Below are 7,699 nucleotides of genomic sequence, written 5' to 3'. Positions count from 1 at the left end.
TCAATGTAGTTATAGAAATGAAGACTGCTACTTTGTTCTATAATACATACTCTATTTTAAGTCTGTTCTGATGGTAACAAATTTTCTACACCATTGATCCATTAAAAAAAAGCTTTCCTTGAATTCTGCTGGTCCCTAATCAGGCTATTATATTCAGTTTTTCAGATAGGTTGACAAATTGAAAACCCAGCTCTAAATGTTGCAGTAGTTTAAAAATAGAAGTGTTTTCCTTCAAACTATTCTAAGTTGCCACTTTAAGCAATAAAAATGTACTTTATAGCTTGTTAACCTAGATCTCATGGATATTCTTTCTGCAATAATGTGAGGAGATCATTGTTTACTGTCTAAATCAGCCTCGTCAGAGCCACACTCTCCAGCGACTTTTTAAAGTCAGAATCATGTGATACTTTCTGTCTTCTTTGATTATCCAGCCTGGTGTGGCATTCTCTTGTGCACTTATAGTTTGAATATTGAGTAACAGTCTTTAGCTGACTTTAGCATTTTAGGGAAATTGTGTATGTAGTTTCTGCTTCAACATCAAACCAAATAAATTAGCTGAGTTTTGTAGCCTGGTTATTTTGTTTCTGTTGCATTTTAAACTCTCCAGTATGCACTTACATATTTTTTTACTCATTAAACGAGAATATTGGAAGCTAGCTTGTTTTGAGGTACAACGTAAAGTATCAGCAGAGCTTGTTACTATGCATTTTAAAATACTCTATTGATGGTTAGTACAGATTGCAAATAGCAGAATGAATCAATAGACAACATAATGATGACATTCAACTTTATTACCTGAAAAAAGTATATCAAGCCCGTTAGGACAGACTGGTACATCTGGAAAATTGGCAGATATTTTAGAAACAAATCACTAGTCATTAGAACTCTGGCCAGTTAAATTAGGAAGTTAAGATATATTACCTTAGAGACAATTGACATAAATTTCAGTTTGTCACTGAGCACAAAAATTGAAACTCAAACAGCTAATGCTTATCTTGGATCTTTACAACCTTTCTGTTGGTTCACATGCAAAAATAAGGGAAGAAATGTTTAGGTGATGAAACATGTTCCAAGTAGGTGTATAAACTTTTGGAGTCTAAGGTATACTAGGAAGTGAGGAAACTGCCCTCTCTGGGTCTAAGCCTACCATTCTGTCTAGCTGTATTGATAAATTTCCTTTTTTTTTCTCCATATTTTAACAATCTCCCTTAAAAAATTTTTCCTGGCATCTTATTTCAGTATGTAAATACTCTAGGACTTTCCTTTGCCACAATAAACATGGTTTCTTTGGCTCTAACTTTGTCTCCAGATTCTGCCCCAGCCCACTCCTGCTCTTTAATGTCCACCCCCCCCACCCCGCCCTGCCCAAGTGTTCTGCTTCTCCTCAGTGCTTTGACTTCCTTCCTTGAGCTCCTCAGACGAAGAGAAGCTGCTCTCTCTCCCACCCTGCAGAAAAGGGGCTCATGGTTGTATTTGACTCTTGGGCAGTGGTGGCAATATGCGTCTGGACATTCTCCCGGGTTTTTATAGCATATAATCCATGAATTAGCATCATTGGGGTAGGTCCAAAACCAACAGGTAGTGTGGAAGCTGTCTAACAAACTGTGGTACACCCTGTACCCTTGAGGCCCCATACCATTCATGATCCCTTTGAGCTACAAGTCCTTGTGACTGATGGCTTTGATGTTAGGAGTTCAGAGAGTAGTGAAATGTCTGCCTAGAAGCACCCTTGAGGTCTTGGCCCTCCCGGCTCGACTACCAGACACATGCTGTTACAAAGCAGGTATTTGCTTATCAAGAGCTATTTGATCTTGCCAAAATATAATGCCTGGTACATGGACTTTGTGTGATCCTTTGGCCTGGTGCACTTTGCCATGGGCCAACAGAGGCTTAATGACTAAAAGATGGATGGGAAGGGCCCAACAAGCCTTGCTTTCCAAATGAACACATTGTTTTCAGGAACACACCCAAATGGAACCCAGTAGCATTGTAGTTTACATGAGAAATTGACAGCTTTCCACTGTTGGAAATTTTCTCCCACTCTGCCACCTGAAGGAAACATGGTGGTTCAAAGGGGCACACAATTCACATAAAATTCCCATAAATTGCTGAGTCTAGCTCACTTATGATGTAGCTAGGCTGAGACCCAAGGGTGAGCACTGCTGTCCCTGTTGGCCTCTGCCCCACGAGGCAGAACCAAAGTTTGGCATGGTTGTCTGTTCGTGGGTAGAGGTTCCAGGCCATTCTCAGCTGTAGCTGGTATTCACCTTAAGGAACTGTGTTATAATTTTGTGACTTCTTATGCTGCTGCCAACGGCCTAGCTATTTGGCCTGTCCCTTGTAAAAAGTACAGACAGGCAGGTAACATGCACCTCTTTGAGAAGCTACAGACCATGAGAACAGACCACGCTGTTCGTCAAGCTGTGAAGATGACCTGCCACCCTTCACCCCAGCACAAATCTGTTCCCAGCTGAAACCAAGCCTAGATTGTCCCAATGGCCACCATGGTTTTCTGAACCCAATGTCACCCAGAACCCTGCAGCATATCTGCAGGGGAACAAAGGGTAAGACTGTTTCTGACACAGAGTTACCACTGCGTGTGGGATGGTGACACATTTGCATCCAGGTTCAGGCTCCATTACTTCTTGCTCTACCTGTTCATAGAAAATAGGCCACAGTGGACCTTTAACACCTGTGGAGCTATCAGTGTAGCGTCACACACAGCTGCAGACACGTTTCCAGACTCCAGTGCTGCTGTTCCAGTCTGACCAGCTGACATTAGTCCTAGCACTGGGCCGACCTGTTCCTGTTTTACAGGTTTACATTCACATCTAATAATGGTTCTCCTTTTACTACAGAAGTCACTCAGGATGTGGTAGGGGACATTCACGCTGCCTGACATCACAGGCAGTGGACATTGCCAGGCCCTGGAACAGCCTCTTCAAAAATTGACTCAAGAAACTCTGACTTGTGTTTCCTCCTGGACCTTGGCACTTTGGTTCCAAATGTGCCTGTTCCCAGGGAGTGATCATCTTCTCTTGGTCACTTCCTGGGTAATAACCAGAATGAAGAAGCAAGGAATCCTATAGACCTGTTTTGAAAAAGTGATAATATACCTGAACCATTCTGGATGTGATACTTTTTTCTTTACTCTGATAGCACTACAGATCTGCCTGGCTGGCACACCCTTTGGGAGCCCAGTGGATTAGATCTAATTCTGATTCAGTCACTGAATTCTCTTGCCATGGACTAAGATGATTAGACCATGACCACCAACTAAGAGTTCTCCCCACTGAGCCCCTACTGAGGTCACACAGGCCAAAGAAATGGCCTCTGTACATTTCATAAGAATACCCTGAGTATCCTAAGGGTATAAGGTCTGGCAGAACATGGTACATTGGAAACAAAGTGAATATACAGCCATTGAAGCAGGGCATACCCATTTATGATAACCTCAGCCCCATGGAGGGCATTAATGTCTTTGTCCTTTATAATCATCCTTGATGTTTATCCTACTAATAATGGAAAACAACTTGGTGCAGCTCACTCAAATATTTTAAGCACCTTAAATTTACTGACTACCAGCAGTGCCAGCCACCACCATAGAGCTCTGACATTGATTGGATTGTCTTTGCCTTTGACTTACTGAAAAGAGAAATCTACTAGAAAAGCAAGGAGGGCCCTAGTCAGATTTGTGGGGCACACGGATGTGATGGCTCTCAGGTGATCCCTCCAGAACCAAGAACTTTGCTCAGTTATCCAAACTGAATTGGAAATCTTAAATCTTCCTGACTAGTCAGGAGACCGTATTGTAACACTATTAAAGTATACCTCCCAATTCAAGTAGATTCTAATGATTTAGAAAGCCCATCTTGAGGGTGCCCACTATTATAATCAACACCTTATTGTCAGAGGTACCACACATGCCCCAGATCTGTCTTATGCGAGAGTCAGGCATTAAATTATTTTCCTTCCCCCTTATATCTCCTGGGTGTTCATAAGAATTAAAGTGAACACCATCCGTAGATCATGTAGCACTCAGATGACTGTGGAATTCTCAGGTAAGCCTGCCCTTGGTGACCCTCGCCCTGTGGAAAGTTACCCATATGTTGGAGCCATCCAATCAGAAAGATGATAGGGACTTTTTTCTCCATTTAACTGAAGTTATAAACAATGGCATTGCTCTGGGGGACAATGTCAGCCTCCATTCACTGGCCAGTGTTGATAGAATTGCCCTAGACTTACTCCTACTGGGCACAATCAATCACTCACTAATGTGTCACTATTACCTTGGGTCAAGTAGAAATTAGATATTGACAGTTTTAAAAAAAAAAAAGCATAATATGACAAGTTGATCCAAGCTGGGTGCATCATTGTTCCTTTTCCTTCTGATTTTGTAAAAGTAATATTTCTTGGCCTAGTATAAATACTGGCTCAGGACCTAGAATGAGAAAGACCTCCTTCCCATAATAAGAATTACTCACAAATAGGATTGTTCTATGATCTCCTCCTCAGGCCCAGAACCACAAAGTGGAACAGAATACACGTAGAGTGACAAAGAATATGCCTTAATCCAGCAAATATTTCTCGATTATAGGACTTGATTCTAGGTTAGGTAGATTAAAAAATATATGAACATGAAACATGTCTTGGTCACTAAAAAAAAGTACAGTTTTGTTGGAAAGGTAGGACCATGTTGACTAAGATAGTTGATACAATACTCTTGTGAATCATTATTTAATAAGTAACATAAAAATGGGACTGAGATGGTAATCCCAGACGGATGAAAGATCCGTAAGGTTTGGAGAAAGAGCTCCATTTGGGTGCATACTAAGCCTGTCTAGCTAACTGCTCACATATGAAAATTAGACTAATGTGTATGATTTCCATATTTTCAGATGATATGACTTTTCCTAACATTGAGGCTACAGATAAATGGTTTATAATTGCATTGCCTTTTGTTGATTTGAAAAATCTTTCTATTCATTACTTACGAGACACACACTTGGGGAAGAAATCATGCCAGCTTTCCAAAGTGAATATTTTTAGAAAGACTATTTTCACTGAAACAAAATCAGAAATTTAACAGGAGTTTTGGTGAAAATTGTCATGATTCTTATTGGCATATGTTATTGTAATTAAAGGTACTTATGAAACATAATGAAAGTGTTCATTAAGCACCCAAAAATAATAATAAAAAAGACATTAGAAAACTCATTTCTCTATGGAAGAAATGAAGATTAAAATTAAGTGATATATACCATCAAACAAACTACCTTTTAAGTAATTATAAAATACAGTTCTCAAATGAATATATACTCTATTCAATTGATAATTCCTGATAACAAAAAGCAAACTATTATAACTCTTCAGCATATCTGTCTATTTGTCATCTTTTACCCAAACTTCATGGCGTTCTGTGGCATTCTGTGAATGTCAAGTTTGCCAACATATAAGGAACATTGGCTGCATAGGCTCATGTCTCTTAATCTTTTCTTTGCATCAAATGGGATTAATACTTCCATTCTCTAAATATCTTAAAGCTTTCTTGCAAAAATACTTTCATCACCTAGCCTAATCTTGACAACAATGCACTAAGCAAGTCAGGATTTGGACTGTTTTGCTTAATCTTTCTAAATGTGGAGACTTAACACCTGTATAATCTGTAAATAAAGCCAGAAATTCTTTATATGAATAACCATCTTATATCATTCTGGAACCCTATAAAAATCTGTATACGATGCATCCAGCAGTCTTAACTGGAGTTATCTGATTATTACTTACAGGATACAGAAGGCTCTACATGCATTTACTTTCTGCTTCATGCATACTTGCTCACTTCTCAGTGAATTTGCCACTCCCCTTGCCCAAGTTGAGCAGCTACTCTTTGTAATATTTTACTGGGAGGATAGCTGAATGTTTTAGCCAGCATTTTTCCTTCTCTTACAGACTAATAACGTTAGTGATTAGCACAGGGAGGGAATTCCACAGTGCATTAAGAAATGGTAATAAGCACTTGATTGACTCTGGTGGCCTTTGATCATGTCTATGTGGAGGTGGACTCACCACGGAGAGAAAGGACCACTCTGGCATGGTCTCTTCTTCAGGACTCAGAGGGACACAGGCAGGGTAGCCAAGTTTTCTTGTACAATTTAAAAGTGGGAGATATTTTAGCTATAGTCTATTTCACACTGTTGCCTTTTTCTACTCTTGACTGCCCTCCAACATATGTCCTGCTATTTGGAGGACTTGACATTTTGGAGATCTGGCTGGGTGAAACCAAATTGGAGATTGGTTTTATTACGTATGAGTTTCATGTGACATGTTTTGAGGTTCACTCTTACAACTGAGTGTGCCGACTCATAGGAGTCCAGTGATGTGCTGGCAGAAAACAGATGCTGGTAGAGAAGTAACAAGACTAGTAGTTTATGGAGTCAGAGGAAAGTTTGTGGTAAATTCTTAGAAGTGTAAAAACTATAAAATGTATTGGGTATATAGGAAAATTATAAATAGAAGATTGTGTTTGCATCAATAATGTAGTATACTGCATGTTATAAATATATTCATGTATTGATTTATTTTTAAGAGAATTAATTAAAATAAAATTCATCATCATTCCTTCCTTTGCATGACAGCAACCTGTAGTAGCACTCTCATAAGCAAGCTGTCTGTGTGTGAAGTTGAATGTACGACGCCCTTCAAACCTACTGAACCATGTCATAGCACATCTGATCACCTTGTTTTGAAGCAGCCTAATAGTTCCAAAGAGCACATGTGTCACACCAGAACCAATAATTCATTAAGAGAAACAGAAATTTCAAATATAAATAATAACACACTCTCATATTGTTTCATAATTCAATTAATGAAGAGAAATGATAAGTATAAACTCATTGGGAAAGTATTTGAATTTCTTGTTATTTTGAAAACTCTGCATACTGAGGTTCTGACAGACTGGGTATACAGTCATCCTCCCAAATCTACAGGTGATATGTTCCAACATCACCAGTGGAAACTGCAGATAATATCAAGCCCTGTATTTGTTCCCATACATCCACATGTATGATAAACTTCTACTTTACCATTTAAAGGAAATACATATGGCTTCTTTTGGGCATCTGAATTGCCAGCATCACTATTTTTGTGTTTTGGAGCCGTTGTTAAGTAAAATAAAGGTTATTTGAACATTCCATAAGCATTGCAGTACTGCACCATTGTTTTGATAAATAAGATGGCAACTAAGTGACTAATGGATGGGTAGCACATACTGTGTGGATACACTGGACAAAGGGTGATTAGTGTCTGGGAAGGGATGGAGCAGGATAGTGTAAGAATTCATTATACTACTCAGAGTAGTGCATAATTAAAAACTTGTGAAGTATTAATTTCTAGAACTTATGTAATATTTTTTGAACTATGGTTGACTGTGAGTAACTGAAAATACGTAAAGCAAAGCCCTGGATAAGGGAGAACTACTATAATCTAATATATCATGGAATTTTTCCTCTCTGAAGAGCAGGCTTTTGATGGGCTTAAGACACTAGAATCTATATAGGTGCACAGAATTTAGGACCTGCCTAGTCATCACCATTTTAGCCTCAGCATTTCACGTTGCGTGGGGCTCCTTGTAGAAAATAGAAGCAAGTAGTGCTAAACAGAATCTTCTTTCTAGTGAGTAGCTTGGTGTAATGCAAGAAAC

General features: G+C 39.1%; 1 protein-coding gene across 2 annotated transcripts in view; it reads left to right on the top strand.

Annotated features, from left to right (window-relative positions):
* Positions 1-7,699, top strand: part of Pacrg (parkin coregulated) — a 490,523-nt gene that overhangs the window by 139,229 nt on the left and 343,595 nt on the right. The window lies entirely within an intron of this gene.

Source organism: Castor canadensis, chromosome 1 (genome assembly GCF_047511655.1).
Source record: "Castor canadensis chromosome 1, mCasCan1.hap1v2, whole genome shotgun sequence".
Classification (NCBI taxonomy): Eukaryota; Metazoa; Chordata; class Mammalia; order Rodentia; family Castoridae; genus Castor; species Castor canadensis.
The sequence above is the reverse complement of the archived record's forward strand: the minus strand, read 5'-3'. Positions and strand labels throughout refer to the sequence as shown.